General features: G+C 50.6%; 1 protein-coding gene across 3 annotated transcripts in view; it reads right to left on the bottom strand.

The window, feature by feature from the left end:
* The window catches only part of LARP4 (La ribonucleoprotein 4), a 248,711-nt gene that overhangs the window by 75,983 nt on the left and 154,655 nt on the right, over positions 1–18,073 (bottom strand). The gene's annotated exons all lie outside the window — the stretch shown is intronic.

The raw sequence follows: 18,073 nt of genomic DNA, 5'->3' as shown, positions 1-18,073 counted from the left end.
CCCACATGCCTCGAACACATACACACAAACACCCACATATGTACACACCGTGTTTTGGCGCAGAACAAAGTGAAGAGTCGACATTGCACACATCCTGTGTGCCATGCCTACAACCCACTGCACTGGCATAGGTCAGCCACCGGTCTAGCTGGGTGCACCAAACCAGTGGTGAGGTTACAGGCGCATGAGCCCAGTACCCCTACAGTGTCTAAGCCAATTCTTAGACATTGTAAGTGCAATAATGCAATTACGAGTATATGGTGCTGGGACTTTCATTACGAACTCCGCCGCATCATAATGGCTTTGAAAACTGAGAAGTTTGGTATCAAACTTCTAAGCCCATTGAACCCAAACTGATGTCAGCGTGGTATCTAATGAAAAATGCACACAGCGGGCATCTTAGAGATGCCCCCTGAAAAACGACCTGACTAGTATCCTGGCTGAGTGACTGCTTGCCAGCTGCCACCACCAGACATGTTTCTGGACTCCTGGGGTGAGAACCATCTGCTCTTGGGGATGTGAAACAAGGCACATCCTGAGACGAGGTGCCAAGGCTCCTCCCCCAGGATGAGCAGGGTCCACGAAGGGGGAAGCTGCAAAGGCTTGCTGCTTTTGTGAGCTAGCCTAGCCCATTGCTACTTCGATCAACTGGCCCTCACCGGTTCTGAACCCCACTTTGGGCAGGAGACTCGGCGGGAAAACCAAGTGAGGAAGAGAGGAGTGCCCACCTTTGCCATCCCCACCCCTTAGGTGGGGGAGGTGAAGCACAACTCATTCGCCATCTTGCAGATGGGGGGACTCAGCCAACCAGACAGAAGCATATGCACCCTCCCACTGGAGGGTGCCATAATAGGGGGTGTACCCACCCCAAGGGAGGGACCCATTGGTCCCAACTTTTACTTGCCTGTAATGCCCCAAAATATAGTATTTAGAGGCAACCCTGAACCCTGCCTCCTCAGACAAGAACTGACCAGAAGAAGAGAAGGACCGAAATAGCTGTGCTGAAACTAAGGAGGAGGACTCACACTGACTTGGCCCCAGCCCTACTGGCCTGTCCGCACCTCGAATCTGCTCCAGCGAAATCCTGGTGTGCCTGCAGCCAGCAACCTCAAGAACCCAAAGGACCTGCCCTACTTCCAAACCCATGTCTGTCTCCCGTGAGCACCGGTTTTGCTCACCCACCGACTCTGTCCAAAACCACGAGTTGCACCACTCTGCACCCAACGCCAGAGTTAGAGTAGCCCAACATCATGAGGAGGTCTCCCCGGTGATCAAGACCTGAGACCTAGTGATCTTGTACCTGCCTCGAATCTCCAAGCAAAGCCTGTAGACTTTACGGAGGGTCCTCCAGACCGCGACCAGAGCTGGTAAGAAACCCAGCGCCCCAGGCCGTGGGTGGACCAACCAACAGTGTTTCAGCATCCCCAGGCATCCCAACTTACCTCTCTAACTGGTGGTCACCTCCAGAAAATGTTCGTCCTCGAGCATGCAGTCTTTGTTGCAACCGGAGAATCTCCACTGAAATCAAGAGGGTACCAGACGCCAAACCAACACCAAGCCGCCACGGCAGGTGTACTTTGGGTGCTAACTCGGATCCCCCTTTGCCCCGAGTCCAACACCAGGAGTTTTGCTCCCACAACCTTGTGGCCTGCTTGTGAGCAGCCACCAAACATAGGCCCCCTATCACCCATTGGATAACATTGAGACTCGGCGCCCGGCTGCCCTAGTGCCACTGAGGGTGCTTTGAGAGTGCATCCTTGAACCTGGGGGAACCCTGGTTCAGGAGTTGCCCCACTTCCCAACAGTGTTGGTATGCGTGCCTGTTGATTAGAGTGTTTGTGTTGGCGATGCGCCATTGAATCGCTGCCCTCCATTCTACTTTACTCCCCATGAGGTCCATCCTTCTACTCTCGTCTGGAGGTGGTCCATTATTTGTGGGTAATTTGCCCTTTTCCTAGCCGTTGCTGTTATTATTGAATCAGCTGGTGTGAGAAAGTGACATCTTTCTTGCATGGTATGCCCCCACTTTTTGCTGAATTGCTGAATGTACTTTGACTGAGTGTGCCCTGGACTCCTGCCAATCAGGTGCCCAGGGCCTATGTTCCTTCCCTAAAAACCTAAAACCCAGATTAGCAAACCCTGGCCACATGTCAGCCCCTGGTAAATTGTACCCTAGGTACCCAGGGCCTTGTGACCAGGGAAGGCCTCTAAGGGCTGCAACACTCATTGTGCCACACTTAGAGGCCCTGTACCCTAACACACACACACACACACACACACTGCCCTTGCAGGCTGAGTGTCTGGATACAAGACAAAACAAAGAGTCGACACTGCCCTGGCATACATCAGCCACCCCTCTAGCTCGGTGCCTTATGCCAGTGGTGTGGGCGCAGGAGCCCTGTGCCCCTACAGTACCCAGGTCCATTCCTGGGCACTGTAAGTGCAGTGCTGCCATTTAAGAGTACATGGTGCTGAGAGCTCGTCAAACACGAACTCCACAGCACCATAATGGCAACACTGAAGACTGAGAAGTTGGGTATCAAACTTCTCAGCACATTAAACCCGCACTGATGCAGTTTGGGATTTAATGTACCAAGCACCCCAGAGGGCATCTTCGAGATGCCCCTTGAAACCTAACCTACAATCCACGTCTGGTCTGAGAGGCTGCCACACAGCGACATGTTGCTGGACCCCTGGGTAGGAGAACCCCTGCTCTCCTGGGCCTGCAAAAATGCACATCCTGGGTGAGGTGCTAGATCTCCTCCCCCAGGATGGGCAGGGGGAAGCTTCAAAGGCATGCCGCCTCTGAGCTTCCCCGGACCACTGCAACCCCCCCCCCCCCACTCTGGTGGGAAGCTTGGCCGGAAACCCCAAGTAAGGACAGGGGATGTGCCAGCCTGCCAACCCCACCCCTCAGGTGGGGAAGGCGAGGTGAAGCACATCTCAGGGCTCTTGCCATCTTGTAGATGGGAAGCCCTGCCCAATCAGGACTAGGCTACTGCCCCCCTCCCACAGGAGAGTGGCAGGATAGGGGGTGTACCCACCCCAGGACAGGGACCCATTGGTTCCTGCCCTTCACCTACCTGTAAAGCTCCTAAAACTAGTATTTAGGGGCACCCTGAACCTTCCTTCCCCAGATTCCAAAAAACAGAGAAGAGCAAGAAGAAAGAAGACCTGCCCTGCAGCTGCTAAGAAGAGGAAGACACCAACTGCTTTGGCCCCAGCCCTACCGGGCTGTCGACCCTCGAACCTGCTCCTGCTCCAACCCAGCATCTCTTGTGGCCAGCAACCTCACAAACCCCGAAGGACCTGGCTACCTTTTGGCTCTAAGCCCCTGGGACTCCCATGAGTAGAGGCTCTACTCAAAATCTACTTCTAATCCCTGACATCAGCCCGGAACCGCTAACACTTCCCACTCTGCACCCGCCAAGCCTGGCCTGTGCCGGAGTGAACCAAGACCACGAGGACGACCCCATGGCGACTGTGACCCAGCGTCCGGCACCCAAGGACTTCCCTAGACGCTCCTGAAGACACCTGCATCCTCAGAACCAGGTGCCCCCCCCCCAACCGCGATCAACAGAGGGTAAGATTTCCCGACACCAAAAGGCACCCCTGCACCCCGCGGCCCCCTGTGCCCAACTCCGGGGTACCTACCTATCCTCCAACGACCCAACTTACCTCTCGAAGTGGTGGTGGCACCTGAAGAAACTTAGTCCCCGAGCTTGCAGTCTTTTTCTAAACCGGAGCTTTCCCATTGAAACCAATTGAGCGCCCGAAGGCTCAAAAGCACCCTGCACCCAGCCGCCAGAGTGGCCTTGGCAGTGTAACCTCTACACCTATCTACTTCCCCATTTGCCCTGAGCAAGTGACCAGGAGCCCAGCCCCCACAGCCACGTGGCCTGCTAGTCAGCAGCCACCAACCAAGGCCCCCGTGCCTCCCATAGGATAACATTGGGCCCAACTCTCTCTGCACCCGGCTGCCCCTGTGCCGTTGAGGGTGTAACAACTATACCAACCTGACCCTGGGAGACCCCCCCCCCCCCCCCAGAGTCTGTGCCCAGAACCTTAACTCGGCCAGTCGAGTACTTACCTTAAAGCCGATAACTCAATTTTCTCCATAGGGTAACATTGACTGGTTTTTCCTGAAATTTCTTTTAAGTGTGGACTTTTCAAAACTTAAAATATTCACCAAAAATCAGCCGAGTAACGAAAATGAAAATACTCATCTGCTATTAGGTGAGCTCCCAATGCTGGATCTTGGTACCCAGCACTGACTTTAAAATATTCACAACCGTACTTACCAGTAACCCAATTTTCTTCCATAGAAAACCATACTGTTTTTCTTCTCAGTATCGATTTCTGCAAACTTTAAATATTCTTTAAAAATCGTATAAATTGTGAAAACGTAATTACTTACTTGTTTTGGATAAAGGTCCCAGTACTGAGTCTAGGTACCCAGTACTGGATTACAAAAGTAATGAGAACATACAATACCTGCAATTTGATTTATCTTCCATAGGGAATCATTGACTGTTTTCTATGAAGTATTTTCTAAGTGTCAACTTTTAAAATAGCAATATATTGTTTAAAAATCATAACAGTCGACTTTTATCACTTGTTTCTAACTACTGTCCCAGGACCCAGTCCTGGAATCACAATAGTAATCCTATAAGTAATCTATTACAAATAATTTGAAACTTCCCATTGAACTCAATGCATTGTGTTTAAAATAGTGTTGCCTATTGCAACCACTTGTAACTTTCTACAAAAGCCAACTGCATATTGAAAAAGTATTTATATAAAGCATCTCATTCTGAGAAAGTATATTTTAATACCTATTGTTGGTTCTAAAATAAAAGTATATATTTTGTATATATATATATATATAAACCATTGGCCTAGAGTTCAGTTATTGAGTGTGTGAGACCATTTGCTGACTGAGTGTATGCAACAAATGCTTTACACTGTCCTCCGATACTGCCTTACTGCTCGACCAAGCTACCACTTTAGAGAGTAAGGTTGTATCTAACTTTAGCCTCTGCCAAACCTCTGGGGAATGTGGACTCTGTACACCCTGTACCTATTTGGGAACAGAATATACAGAGCCACTTTCTCACAGCTGGCACTCATCCCTGAATGTATGCAGGGTTCTTTGAGTGACTGTACTTCTTTACAGTCCTCGGGGTCCTTTTTAACCACCATATTATAGACCCCTATATTGTCTGGGGGTTAAGGTCCCGAAGGGAATGTGTCTACTCCTCCTGGTAACTCGGCGTTGAGGTCATGCCACTCCAAGTCTTGCGCCTTAGAGGACGTCGAGTCCTGGTAGGTTTGCCGATCCTCCTCGCCTTTGCCCTCGAAGTATAACAGGGCCTCTTCCTCCTGTTCCTCGACCGGTTCAGGCGTTTGGGGCAGTTCATGGTCTTAATCACCCCCCTTTCGACCTCAGCTGCAGGCTTCGGTAGGATGGTGTACTGGCTCATCTTTTCTTCGAAGTCCTTTTTTCGCTGCAGGATGCTCGCCATTTCGGCCAAGAGCCTCCTTTTCTTCCTCTCCATCTCGAGAGCTTGTTCGACGTCGAGAGTTTGAGCGCTGCGCTTAGAGGTGGTCAACGTCAAAGTTGTTGTTGTTGACCCTTTTTTCCCCTCGGCGTAGAGGTTTGCTTTTCGGGGGCATCCTTCGATGACCTTAATTTTTCGTGGCTTTTCGCAGTCGGGGAGTCCTTTTCAAGGATCCGCTGGGCTACTGGTCCTTGGGTGCTGTTGCTGGTCTCACCCCTTCCCCCAGGATAAGCACAGTGCTCGAGAGGTAAGCTTCCAAGGCCTTGCTGCCTTTGTAATGAGACCCCAGGAACCGGAAGGAAAACTTAGTAAGAAAGGAGGTGTGCCCCCCTTCACCAACTCCACCCCTTAGGTGCACAAGGCTAAATGAAGGAGTAGTTTCTTACCTGTTACTCCAGTTCTCTTGTAGGGGTATTTCCGTGATAGTCATAATCATGTGAATAGTCCCGCCCATGTGAGTGGACCCCGGAGCACTTCATTAGATATATCTTCTTAAGTTGTCACCTTCTGCCTTTCTTCAGGAAGGCCAGTATGGACACTTAAGAGATAAAAAGACAATGTAGCCTAAGAAACTAGGCTACACTGCCCATTTCTTCATCTTGAAGTGAAAAAGATAGCCAGTTTAACTTCAAGTTTAGTAATTTACACATAGAAAACTCCTTCACAAAACTTTGTTTTAACGATGGAGATGAAAGGAATGGCTAGAGAAGCCCCCATAGGATACCATTATGTGTCTGCAAATGAGTACCGTGCCTTTAAGAGTATCCAGATACCCCCGGTATCCCATGAGGCACAGCCAGAGGCATTTACTTTCAGTAGGTGTAAATATGCAGAGCCTGCTGAGTCTTGGGGACATCTGTATCTGCCACGGGGGAGGAGGGCGGGTTGCTTATGACTAGCCCATCACGGAAATACTACTACAAGAGAACTGGAGTTCCAGTAAGAAACGACTCCTTCTCTAGTAGAGCCGCAGTAGCTGCTGTACCCCTAGTAGAGTGAGCCCTAGGCTTACTAATCAAAGGTTTGTTTGCTTTTGGATAACAGCTGAATACATGAAACACTCCACCTAGAAATTGATTGTTTAGAGGTAGCTAGACCAGTGCGAACTGAGCCATAGTTTACAAATAGCTTATCTGTTCTACGGATATCCTTAGTCTGGTCTAAATAGAATTTCAAGACTCTCCCAACGTCAAGAGAATGCAGTGACCACTCCGCAGGAGAAGATAGATTTTGAAAAAATTTAGGTAATGTAAGAGTCTGGTTTACATGAAACTCCGACACAACTTTAGGAAGGAACTTAGGTTGCATCCTCATGACTACCTTAGAGGAATGAAAGGCTGTATAAGGTTCTTTACAACATAAAGCCTGAAGTTCGCTAACCCTGCGGGCAGACGTAATGGCCACAAGGAAAGCAGTCTTCCAGGACAGATGCTGAAGAGAAGCCTTATGAATGGGTTCAACCGGTTCCTTCATTAGTCTTGGAAGGACTACATTCAACTCCCAGTGAGGTGAAGGACGCCTGATGGGAGGAAACACTTTCTTCAATCCTTCAAGAAAATCTCTGATGACTGGAATTTAAAAAGAGGAAGTTTGTGAAGGACATTTCCTATACGCAGTCAAAGCTGCCAGATGAACTTTGATCGAATGGAACTGAAGGCCAGATTGCGCCAAGCGTAACAAGGAAGGATGGATGACGTCTTCCTTACAGGAGGTAGGATCAAAGTCCTTAGAAGCACACCAGATGCAAAATCTCTTCCATTTATACGCATAGGACGTGTGTGTAGATGGTCTCTTGGCCTCTTACAGTAGCTCCATACAGTCCTGAGGGAGATTCAAATGTCCGTACTGTACTAGCTCAGGCGCGATGCCACCAAGTTGCACGACGAGAGGTTGGGATGCACCATCTGTCCGCCGAACTTAGTTAGAAGGTCCGGCTTGCACGGCGGCCGAAGATGTGGCAGGAGAGACCAGTGGAGTAGGTCTGTGAACCACCACTGCCAGGTGTGAGAAAGTGGCTCTGTATTGAATATGCTACTTACCAGTATGCATCTGTTCTTGGCATGTAGGGCTGCTGACATGCATATCTGTGCATATCTGTGCATAGATCGCCGCCTAGTGTTGGGTCCGGATGTTTGCACGTTGTTGTCCTGGAAGAGTCTTCGAAGTATCCTGGGATAGGTGACTCCTCCCCTGGACTACAGTGCGCATGGGCATCCTCTCCATCCTCAGATTGTTTTTCGCCATTGTGGCAGTGATGGAGTAGATACAGAAAGTGATGACCATGCTTTACAGTAATTCTGAGAGCTGCAGCTGCTACAAGCGCCGGGGAGGAGGGAGGGCGATATGAATGTCAGCAGCCCTACATGCCAAGAACAGATGCATACTGGTAAGTAGCATATTCAGTTCGAGGCATGTGGGCTGCTGAATTCATATCTGTGCATAGAATACATAGCAGTACCTCCTATTAGCGGCGGCTACCAGTGCCAGCTGCAGCGGTCTGAAAAAGAGTTTTGAGAACAGCCTGTCCTACAGCTGCCTGCTGTTTTGATTGCACATCTACACAATAGTGTTTGGTAAATGTATGTGTAGTGGACCAGGTGGCTGCTCTACATATATCATGCAAAGGAATGTTACCTAGGAAAGCCATGGAGGCCCCTAACTTACGTGTTGAGTGGGCTCGTGGGGGAATCGTTAATGTGCGTTTAGCCTTTTGATAGCAAATTTGAATACATTTAACGATCCATCTGGCTATACCTGCTTTGGAGATAGCGTTACCTTTGTGGTGTGGGGCAAAGGCAACGATAAGTTGTTTTGTTTTCCTAAAGGGTTTGGTCCTGTCGATATAATACATGAGGGCCCTTTTCACATCTAGTGTATGGAGTGCCCTTTCTGCGACAGTTTGTGGGTTTTGAAAGAAAACAGGCAGTTCAATAGTTTGATTCATGTGGAACTGCGATATCACCTTGGGCATGAATTTGGGGTTGGTACGTAGTACGACCCTGTTGGCGTGAACCTGTATAAATGGCTCTTGAACAGTTAGTGCCTGGAGTTCACTAACTCTTCGTAAAGAAGTTATCGCTACTAGGAAAGCTACTTTCCAGGTAAGGAATTGAATCTCGCATGAGTGTAGAGGTTCAAAGGGTGGACCCATCAGGCGTGTGAGGACCAAGTTGAGGTTCCACATCGGAGCCGGTGGGTGGCTTGGTGGAATGACTCGTTTGAGTCCTTCCAAGAATGCTTTGATGGCAGGCACTCTGAATAGAGAGAGGTGCTGCCTGGTTTGCAGATAGGCTGATATTGCGGTCAAATGGACACGTATAGAGGTGTACGCCAGATTGCATCGGTATAGGTGTAAGAGGTAACAAATTATGTTTTGGATGGATGCGTCTAGCGGGTTAATGTCATTATTGTTGCAATATATGACGAACCTTTTCCATTTGGCTGCATAGCAAGCTCTGGTAGTGGGTCTCCTAGCCTCCTTAATGATGTCCATACAGTCAGGTGGCAGGTTTAGGTAGCCAAACTCTAAGACTTCAGGAGCCAGATTGCCAGGTTCAGCTGTTGCGGATCTGGGTGCTGAATCTCTCCATGGTTGTGCGCCAAATGTGCGGGTTTGATCCGCAGCCTTTGATGCGGCACCACGGAAAGTTCGAGAAAGGTGGTGTACCATGGCTGGCATGCCCACGTTGGAGCAACCAGGACGAGTGTCAGTGAATGTTGTCTGAGTTTGCGTGCCACCAGCGGTATCAGTGGTGCTGGGGGAAAAGCGTACGCAAATCTGCCGGACCAGTTCATCCATATCGCATTGCCCTGCGACTGCGGATGTGGGAACCTGGCGGCAAAGCTTTGGCATTTTGCGTTGTCGCTTGTGGCGAATAGGTCTATCTTTGGATGACCCCATTGCTGGAAGTACGGTTGGAGTACTGATGGGTGTAACTCCCACTCGTGCATCTGGTGGCTGTGTCTGCTGAGCAGATCCGCCATCTGGTTGTCCTTGCCGGGGAGGTGTTCTGCCATGAGGAACATGTTCCTCTGAATGGCCCACTTCCACATGCTCTGAGCCAGATGAGACAACTGTGGAGAGTGTGTCCCTCCCTGCTTCTGTATGTAGTACATGGCAGTCATGTTGTCCGTTCGGATCAACACGACTTTGTTGCACAAGTGCACTTTGAATGCTTTCATAGCCAGGAAGATTGCCATCAGTTCTAGAAGGTTGATGTGCATCTTCTTTTGTTGTGTTGTCCATAGTCCCTGCACTGTGTAATGGAGTACATGAGCTCCCCATCCCTGGAGAGACGCGTCCGCCGTCAGTATTATTTGTGGGACAGGCTCTTGGAACGGTCGGCCCTTGCAAAGGTTTTGTGGGTTCCACCAATGCAGAGAGTTGTATGCCCGACCGCTCACCAACACTAGGTCTTTCAACTGTCCTTAAGCCCGATTCCACTGATGTGCTAAGCACTCCTGAAGCGGGCGCATATGTAGTCTCGCGTGTGGGACTATGAAAATGCAGGAGGCCATCATGCCTATCAACTGCATGAACACTCGCGCGGGAAGGGAGTGTGTTGGTTTGAACTTGGAAATCAGCATTTGCATGCTGTTGATTCTCACTAAATTTGGCTGAGCTGTGGCCGCCAGAGTGTCTATAGTCGCACCTAGGTACTGTTGTACGTGTGCGGGCTGGAGATGGGATTTTGGGTAATTTAGTGAGAAACCCAGACTGTGAAGGAGGTGAATGGTGCGGGACATGTGGCTGGCACATTGCTGGGCTGACTTCGCTTGAACGAGCCAGTCGTCCAGGTAAGGGTAGACGTGTATGTGCTGCCTCCGTAGATGTGCCGCCACAGTAGCTAGGCACTTTGTGAACACCCTGGGTGCTGTTGTCACGCCGAAGTGGAGGACTTTGAATTGGTAGTGCTGCCCTTGAACAGTGAACCTGAGGTATTTCTTGTGTGAGGGGTGAATGGGTATGTGGAAATACGCATCTTTGAGGTCCAGTGTGGCCAGGAAGTCTCCCTGCTTGAGCAGCGGGAGGACTTGCTGTAAAGTGAGCATGTGAAAATGCTCGGAAAGAATGTACTGGTTCAGGGGTCTCAGGTCTAATATAGGTCTGAGTGACCCGTCCTTTTTTGGTATTAAAAAGTACAGGGAGTACACCCCCGTACCTTGCTCGTGGACGACCTCTATTGCGCCTTTTAGTAGCATACTTTGCACCTCCTGCTGTAAGAGCGTTAAGTGCTCTGAGGACATAGGACGTTTTTTTGGAGGTATTGTGGGTGGAGTGGAGGTTAGTTCTAGACAGTAACCGTATTTGACAATATCTTTGACCCACCTGTCCGTGGTGATGGAGTTCCACGTGGAGAGGAACTTTTGTAGCCTTCCCCCGACAGGTGTTATGTGGTCGGGAGGAAGGGAGAGGGCGTCACTGCTTGTTCTTGGGGGAGGACCTGGTGTTGCCGTAGCCGCGTCCTCTGCCCTTTGTGCTGGAGCCACGATATCCACCCCGGGTGTTTTTATCGTAGGTGTTTTGCGTGTTGCCCTTGTTGTATGTTTGCTGTGACCCCTGTCCTCTACCTGCTCCTCTATTTCCGGGGCGACGAAAGGAGCCGCTCCGAAAGGACTGCGTTTGTAGGGCCCCCATGGACTTTGCAGTGTCTGTGTCCTTTTTTATTTTCTCTAGGGTGGTGTCAACCTCCGGCCCGAATAAGTAGTCGGGGTTGACAGGTTGGTTGAGGATGTTATTTTGTACCTCCGGTTTGAATCCGGAGATTCGCAACCAGGCGTGTCGTCGCAACATGACGCTAGTGTTTATGGCTCTGGCAGCTGTATTTGCGGCATCCAGTGCACACTTAATGGATGTATTTGTGAGCAGTTGTCCCTCCCTGATGAGGATCTCTGCACCTTCTTTGAATTGGTCAGGGAGATGTTGGAGTAGTTGCTCTAATGTGTCGTAGTGCGCTCTATCGTAGCGAGCGAGGAGCGCTTGAGTATTGGCAATGCGCCATATGTTAGCTGCCTGGGCGACAACCCGTTTGCCAGAGGTCTCCAGCACCTTGGACTCTTTGTCCGGGGGAGGAGCGTCACCTGTTTGCGAGTGTGCCCTCTTGCGAGCATTCGCAACGACACTGGAATTCAGAGGTAACTGGCCTCTAATGTAAGTAGGGTCCCCAGGCGCTGATCTGTATTTTTTGTCGATCCTGGGGTTTATCACTCTTGCCCTGGTGGGTTCCTTGAAGATGTCCTTTGCTGGTTTGAGGACCCCCTTTAACATGGGCAGAGTCTTTATATTCCTTTCTGAGGATGCGAAAGTATCCATGAGAAAGTCGTCCTCGATGGTGTCACGAGTGAAGTTGTACCCTATGATTGGCCACAGCACGTTCAATTAGAGCGTTGAACGCGGCAGTGTCCTCTGTGGGAGATGTTTTTGCTCCATAGAGTTGCGGGTCCTGTGCATCCATAGGTGCACCTGGGTCTACAGGGTCATCCCAAGCTTGATCAGGGTACTGTTGGCCATCAGGGTCCATCCCTCCGGGGTAGGGGACTTGGTCACCCATGTAGTCCTCCAACGCATCCGTGTCGGAGTGTGTGGGAGAGAAGGATTGTGGATCCTGGTAGGGTGAATGGAAAGGTTGTAAAGAACTGGTTCCGAAGCCACTGGCAGCTTTCTCTTAAGTGGGATCCGGAAGGAGTCCAAAGCTGGCTCAGAAGTTATTCTCCTTTTGTGGATAATCATCCTGCCGGTGTCGGCGTCGATGAGATGCGATGGAGACGTCTCCGCAGAGCGTACGGCAGGCGTGATCGTGGTGTGGGTGACCAGTGTCCTGATTTGGAACCGTTTCGGGGCCGTGGATGGTGGCAGGCCAAAAGTAATGTTGGCTGGTGCCGAAGAGGCTGTTGGAGCTTTTATTGGCTCGGAGCCCGACGTGTCCTGGAGGACCGTTTTGTTTTTGGTGCGTTGCGCAGCAACGGGTGGCACCTGGAGCGCCCTCGATTCCTTTGCGCCGACCGGTTCTGTGGAGGCGGGCGTGGACTTTTTCGGCGCCGGTGAATCAGCGAGTCGAGGGGCGGGAATGGCAGTCGACGTCTTCGATGAGTGTGGCTTTGGTGGTGCCGTCGAAGTGGTGGGAGACGCGGCAGGCAGTTTGACCTTTGGGGTCGGAGCCGATTGCGTCGGTGCCGGGAGCCGAGTAGGTTTGGTTGCACCGAAGGTCTTTTTCCGTATGTCGACTCCGACGTCGGCCGCTTCAAGCTCGGCACCGAAGTCTCGTTTGTTGCGCTCGGTGCCGACGGGTTTTGCTGGCGTCGAAGGTGTGGAGGGCCTCGATCCGACCAGCGCCACTTTCGGTTTCAGTTGAACCAATACAGCTTTTGGTTTCGGTTTCGAAGAAGGGAAACCAGCCGGTTTGGGCATTAATGGCTGCCGCTGAATGTCCGAGGCCGGGCCCGAGGGCGGGGCCGAAGAACTGCGGGATAGGTCTTGGGTAAGGCCCGAAGGCGATACTTCGACCGGAGCCATAGACTGTTGCACTGGGATTTCCTCAGTCTGAACGGGTAGGCCTTGCTCGTCATCGGAGCTACTCTCTTCGGCCCCTAAGGCCTCATTGTAGTCTCCTACCTCGGTGTCGTCTTAATCTCTGCGAAAGAGTGTTTCGTCGACGTCTTCCGATCCGGAGTCATGTTCGGAAGCGGGACTGGAGGGTAGGTTCTCCACTTCTTCGACATCTTCGGTCTCGGCGCTGAAGATGTCGGCCGGGGCCGGTGCCGCTTGCTGCGCCTCGAGTCTCGCCGCTCGTCGATTCCGGAGAGTCTTCTTGGATCGAAATCGGGCACAGGCCATACATGTAGATTCGTCGTGATCCGGTGAAAGGCATTTGTTGCACACCGGATGGACGTCGATGTGTGGATATTTCGCATTGCATACAGGGCACCGCTTGAATGGTGTCCTCGATTCCATCGTCGATGTCGGGTAAGATGCGAAAAAGTTGGTTCTGGAAGTTAGTAAACTAACAAAGATACTATCGATACCGATCGGGAACAGTACCGACGCGAACTAAAGGCCTTTTGGCCTGGAAAAAGTTTTTCCTAACTTGAGTCAATATAAGCACATCCGAACCCAATGGCGGAAAAAAACAATCTGAGGAAGGAGAGGATGCCCATGCGCACTGTAGTCCAGGGGAGGAGTCACCTATCCCAGGATACTTCGAAGACTCTTCCAGGACAACAACGTGCAAACATCCGGACCCAACACTAGGCGGCGATCTATGCACAGATATGAATTCAGCAGCCCACATGCCTCGAACATACTGTTCCTTAATACAGGGTGTACAAAGTCCACAGTCCCCAAGGGTTTGACAGAGGCCAAAGTTAGATATAACCTTACTCGCTAAAGTGGTAGCTTGGTCGAGCAGAAAGTGTGAGAAAGTGCCATCTTTCTTGCATGGTGTGCCCCCACTTTTTGCTAAATTGCTGAATGTACTTTTACTGAGTGTACCCTGGACTCCTGCCAACCAGGTGCCCAGGGCCTATGTTCCTTCCTTAAACCACAAACTCCAAATTGGCAAACCCTAGCCACATGTCAGCCCCTAGTAAATGGTACCCTAGGTACCCAGGGCCTTGTGACCAGGGAAGGCCTCTGCGGGCTGCAGCACTCATTTGTGCCACCCTTAGAGGCCCTGTACCGTTACACACACTGCATTTGCAGGCTGAGTGTCTGACTGCAGGACAAAATGAAGAGTCGACATGACACACCTGTGTGCCATGCCCATCACCTACACTGCCATGGCATATATCAGCCACCCCTCTGGCTGGGTGCCTTATGCCCATGGTGTGGGCACAGGAGCAGGAGCCCTGTGCCCCTACAGTACCCAGGTCCATTCCTGGGCACTGTAAGTGCAGTGCTACCATTTAAGAGTACATGGTGCTGAGAGCTCGTCAAACACGAACTCCACAGCACCATAATGGCAGCACTGAAGACTGGGAAGTTTGGTATCAAACTTCTCAGCACATTAAACCCACCCTGATGCCAGTGTGGGATTTAATGTACCAAGCATCCCAGAGGGCATCTTAGAGATGCCCCCTTACAACTAACCTACAATCCATGTCTGCTCTGAGGCTGCCCAGGCTGCCACACAGCAGACACGTTGCTGGACCCCTGGGTGGGGGAGCCCCAGCTCTCCCGGGCCTGCAACAATGCACATCCTGGGTGAGGTGATAAATCTCCTCCCCCAGGATGAGCAAAGGTAAGCTTCAAAGGCATGCCGCCTCTTGGAGTTTCCCCAGGCCACTGCAACCGCCCACTCTGGCGGGAAGCTTGGCTGGAAACCCCATACAAGGACAGGGGATGTGCCAGCCTGCCCCCCCCCCCCCCACCCCCCCCCCCCCAGGTGGGGGAGGCGAGGTGAAGCACATCTCCGGGCTCACGCCATCTTGAAGATGGGAGGCCCTACCCTATCAGGATTAGGCTACTGCCCCCCTCCCACAGGAGAGAGGCAGGATAGGGGGTGTACCCACCCCAGGACAAGGACCCATTGGTCCCTGGCCTTCACCTACCTGTAACGCCCCTAAATCTAGAATTTAGGGGCACCCTGAACCTTCCTTCCCCAGATTCCAGATTCAAAAGACTACAAGAAGAACAAAGACCTGCCCTGCAGCTGCTAAAAAGGGAAGAAGACACCAACTGCTTTGGCCCCAGCCCTACCGGCCTGTCGACTCCCGAACCTGCACCAGCGCGGCATCTCTCGTGGCCAGCAACCTCGCCAACCCCGGAGGACCTGGCTACCTTTTGGCTCTAAGCCCCTGGGACTCCCATGAGTAGAGGCTCTACTCAGAAACCTATTTCTAACCCCTGACAGCAGCCCGGAACCGCGAACCCAGCACACTCTGCACCAGCCAAGCCTGGCCAGTGCCGGAGTGGACAAAGACCCTGAGGACGACCCCACGGCGGCTGTGACCCCCGAGTCCGGCACCCAAGGACCGCCCTCGACATTCCGGAAGAAGCCTGCAGCCCCCCAACCGCGATCATCAGAGGGTAAGATTTCCTGACACCAAAAGGCACCCCTGCACGCGGCGCCCTGCGGCCCCCTGTGCCCAATCCCGGGGTACCCACCTAACCTACAACTACCCAACTTACCTCTCGAAGTGGTGGTGGCACCTGAAGCATCCTCGTCCCCGAGCTTACAGCCTTTTTCCTAACCGGAACCTTCCCCATTGATTTCCATTGAGCGCCCGACGGCTCAAAAGCACCCTGCACCCAGCCGCCCGAGTGGCCCTAGCAGTGCAATCTCTACACTAGCCTACTTCCCCACTTGCCCTGAGTGAGTGACCAGGAGCCCAGCTCCCACAGCCGCGTGGCCTGCTAGTCAGCAGCCACCAAACCAGGCCCCCCTATTCCTCATAGGCTAACATTGGGCCTAACTCTCTCTGCACCCAGCCGTCCTGAAACCGCTGAGGGTGAACTGACTGTACCTACCTGACACTGGGTGACCCCTGAGTCTATGCCCAGAACTTCAACCCTGCCAGTCAAGAACTTACCCTTAAACCGCTAACTTCATTTTCCTCATAGGGTAACATTGACTGGCTTTTTCTTGGAAATTCTTCTAAGTGTGAACTTTTCAAAACTCAAAATATTCACCAAAAATCAGCCAAGTACCAAAAACGAATTTACTCACCTGGTCTTATGTGAGCTCCCAGTGCTGGAGCTTGGTGCCCAGCACTGACTCTGAAAAGCACCCACAACTATACTTACCTTTAACTCATTTTTCTTCCATAGGAAACCATTGACTGCTTTTCTATGAAATTTCTTCTAAGTGTTGATTTCTGCAATTTCTAAATATTCCTCAAAAATCGTATAACATCTGAAAACGTAATTACTTACCTGTTTTGGATAAATGTCCAAGTACTGAGTCTAGCCACCCAGTACTGGATTACAAAAGTAACGATAACCTACTGTACCTGTAACCTATATTTCCTTCCATAGGGAATCATTGATTGTTTGCTCTGAAATATTTTCTAAGTGCTCACTTTTGAAATGGCTAAATATTAGTTAAAAATCACTACAGTACCAAAGTCGACTTTCAACAGCTGATTCTGAGAACTGACCCAGGATTGGATCTAGGATCCAAGCCTGGAATTACAAAAGTAATCTAAAAAGTAATCTGTTGCATATAATTTGAATTTAGCATTGAGCTCAATGTATTGTGTTTAGAAATAGAGTTGCCTACTGCAACTATTTGTGTACTAAAAAAGTCTATTGCATATACAAAAGTATTTTTATGAAACATCTCCTGTCGAGAAAGTATATTTTAATTCCAAGTGTTGGTTCTAAAATAAAACAAGCATATATTTTTTATATACAAACCATTGGCCTAGAGTTCAGTTATTGAGTGTGTGGAACTATTTGCTGACTGAGTGTGTACAACAAATGCTTTACACGTCCTCTGAAACTGCCTTACTGCTCGACCAGGCTACCACTTTGGAGAGTAAGGTTATATCTAACTTTAACCTCTGTTAAACCCTTGGGGTCTGTGGACTCTGTACACCCTGTACCTATTAAGGAACAGTATATACAGAGCCACTGTCTCACAAGGGCAGTGTGTTTGTGTGTGTTAGGGTACAGGGCCTCTAATGGTTGCACCATGAGTGCTGCAGCCCTTAGAGGCCTTCCCTGGTCACAAGGACCTGGGTACCTAGGGTACCATTTACCAGGGGCTGACATGTGGCCAGGGTTTGCCAATTTGGGTTTTGGCTGTTAGGCAGTTTTTAGGGAAGGAACACAGATTGGCAGGAGCCCAGGGCACAACAAGGAAAAGTGCATCAGCTATTAGGCAAAAAAAAACAAGCATTGGCATAGCCAATAGGTCTCGCTTTTGGGACCTTATAAGTGTTTAGCCATGCAACAGTTGCATAATTAAACACTTATAAGGTCCCAAAAGCGAGACCTATTGGCTATGCCAATGCTTGTTTTAACTGCTGCAATCTATTGAATCCTCACAGAGAACATCAAAGCGGCCGCTAAAAGTGATCGCAATCAAACATCAAAGCGGCCCTGCGGCCGCGAAATTGAAAGTAATCTCGGTAAAGCGCGATGCGCGCGCCCGCGCACATGCACTGTAGCTCTAGGCTGGCCTGGTAGCACTTTTTGGAGCCCTCACAAAATGTCTCGCCAGACCAGCGCATGCGCTGGGTCAGGCGAGACCTAAAAAATGGGGGGGGGGGGGGGGGGGGGTTTACTGCAACAGAAACCCACTTTCTTACAATATGTCATTTATTAATTACTGTGTGCATAATAAATGTCTAACACTCCACTGTGTTAGGCCTTAGGCTGCTCGACCACACTACCACAAAAAGCACACTTTGGGTTTACATAGATTCCTGTACACTTCTGGGTTAATCTCTGGACTCTCCACAATTTAACCACTTATTGATATATAGAGCCAGCTTTCTACACTTTGGATGACCAAATCTTGAGCCCAAATAAAGGACGTTAATGTTAAAGGCACATGTCTGTAGCAATTCCC

Source organism: Triturus cristatus, chromosome 4_1, assembly GCF_964204655.1.
Source record: "Triturus cristatus chromosome 4_1, aTriCri1.1, whole genome shotgun sequence".
Classification (NCBI taxonomy): domain Eukaryota; kingdom Metazoa; phylum Chordata; class Amphibia; order Caudata; family Salamandridae; genus Triturus; species Triturus cristatus.
The sequence above is the reverse complement of the archived record's forward strand: the minus strand, read 5'-3'. Positions and strand labels throughout refer to the sequence as shown.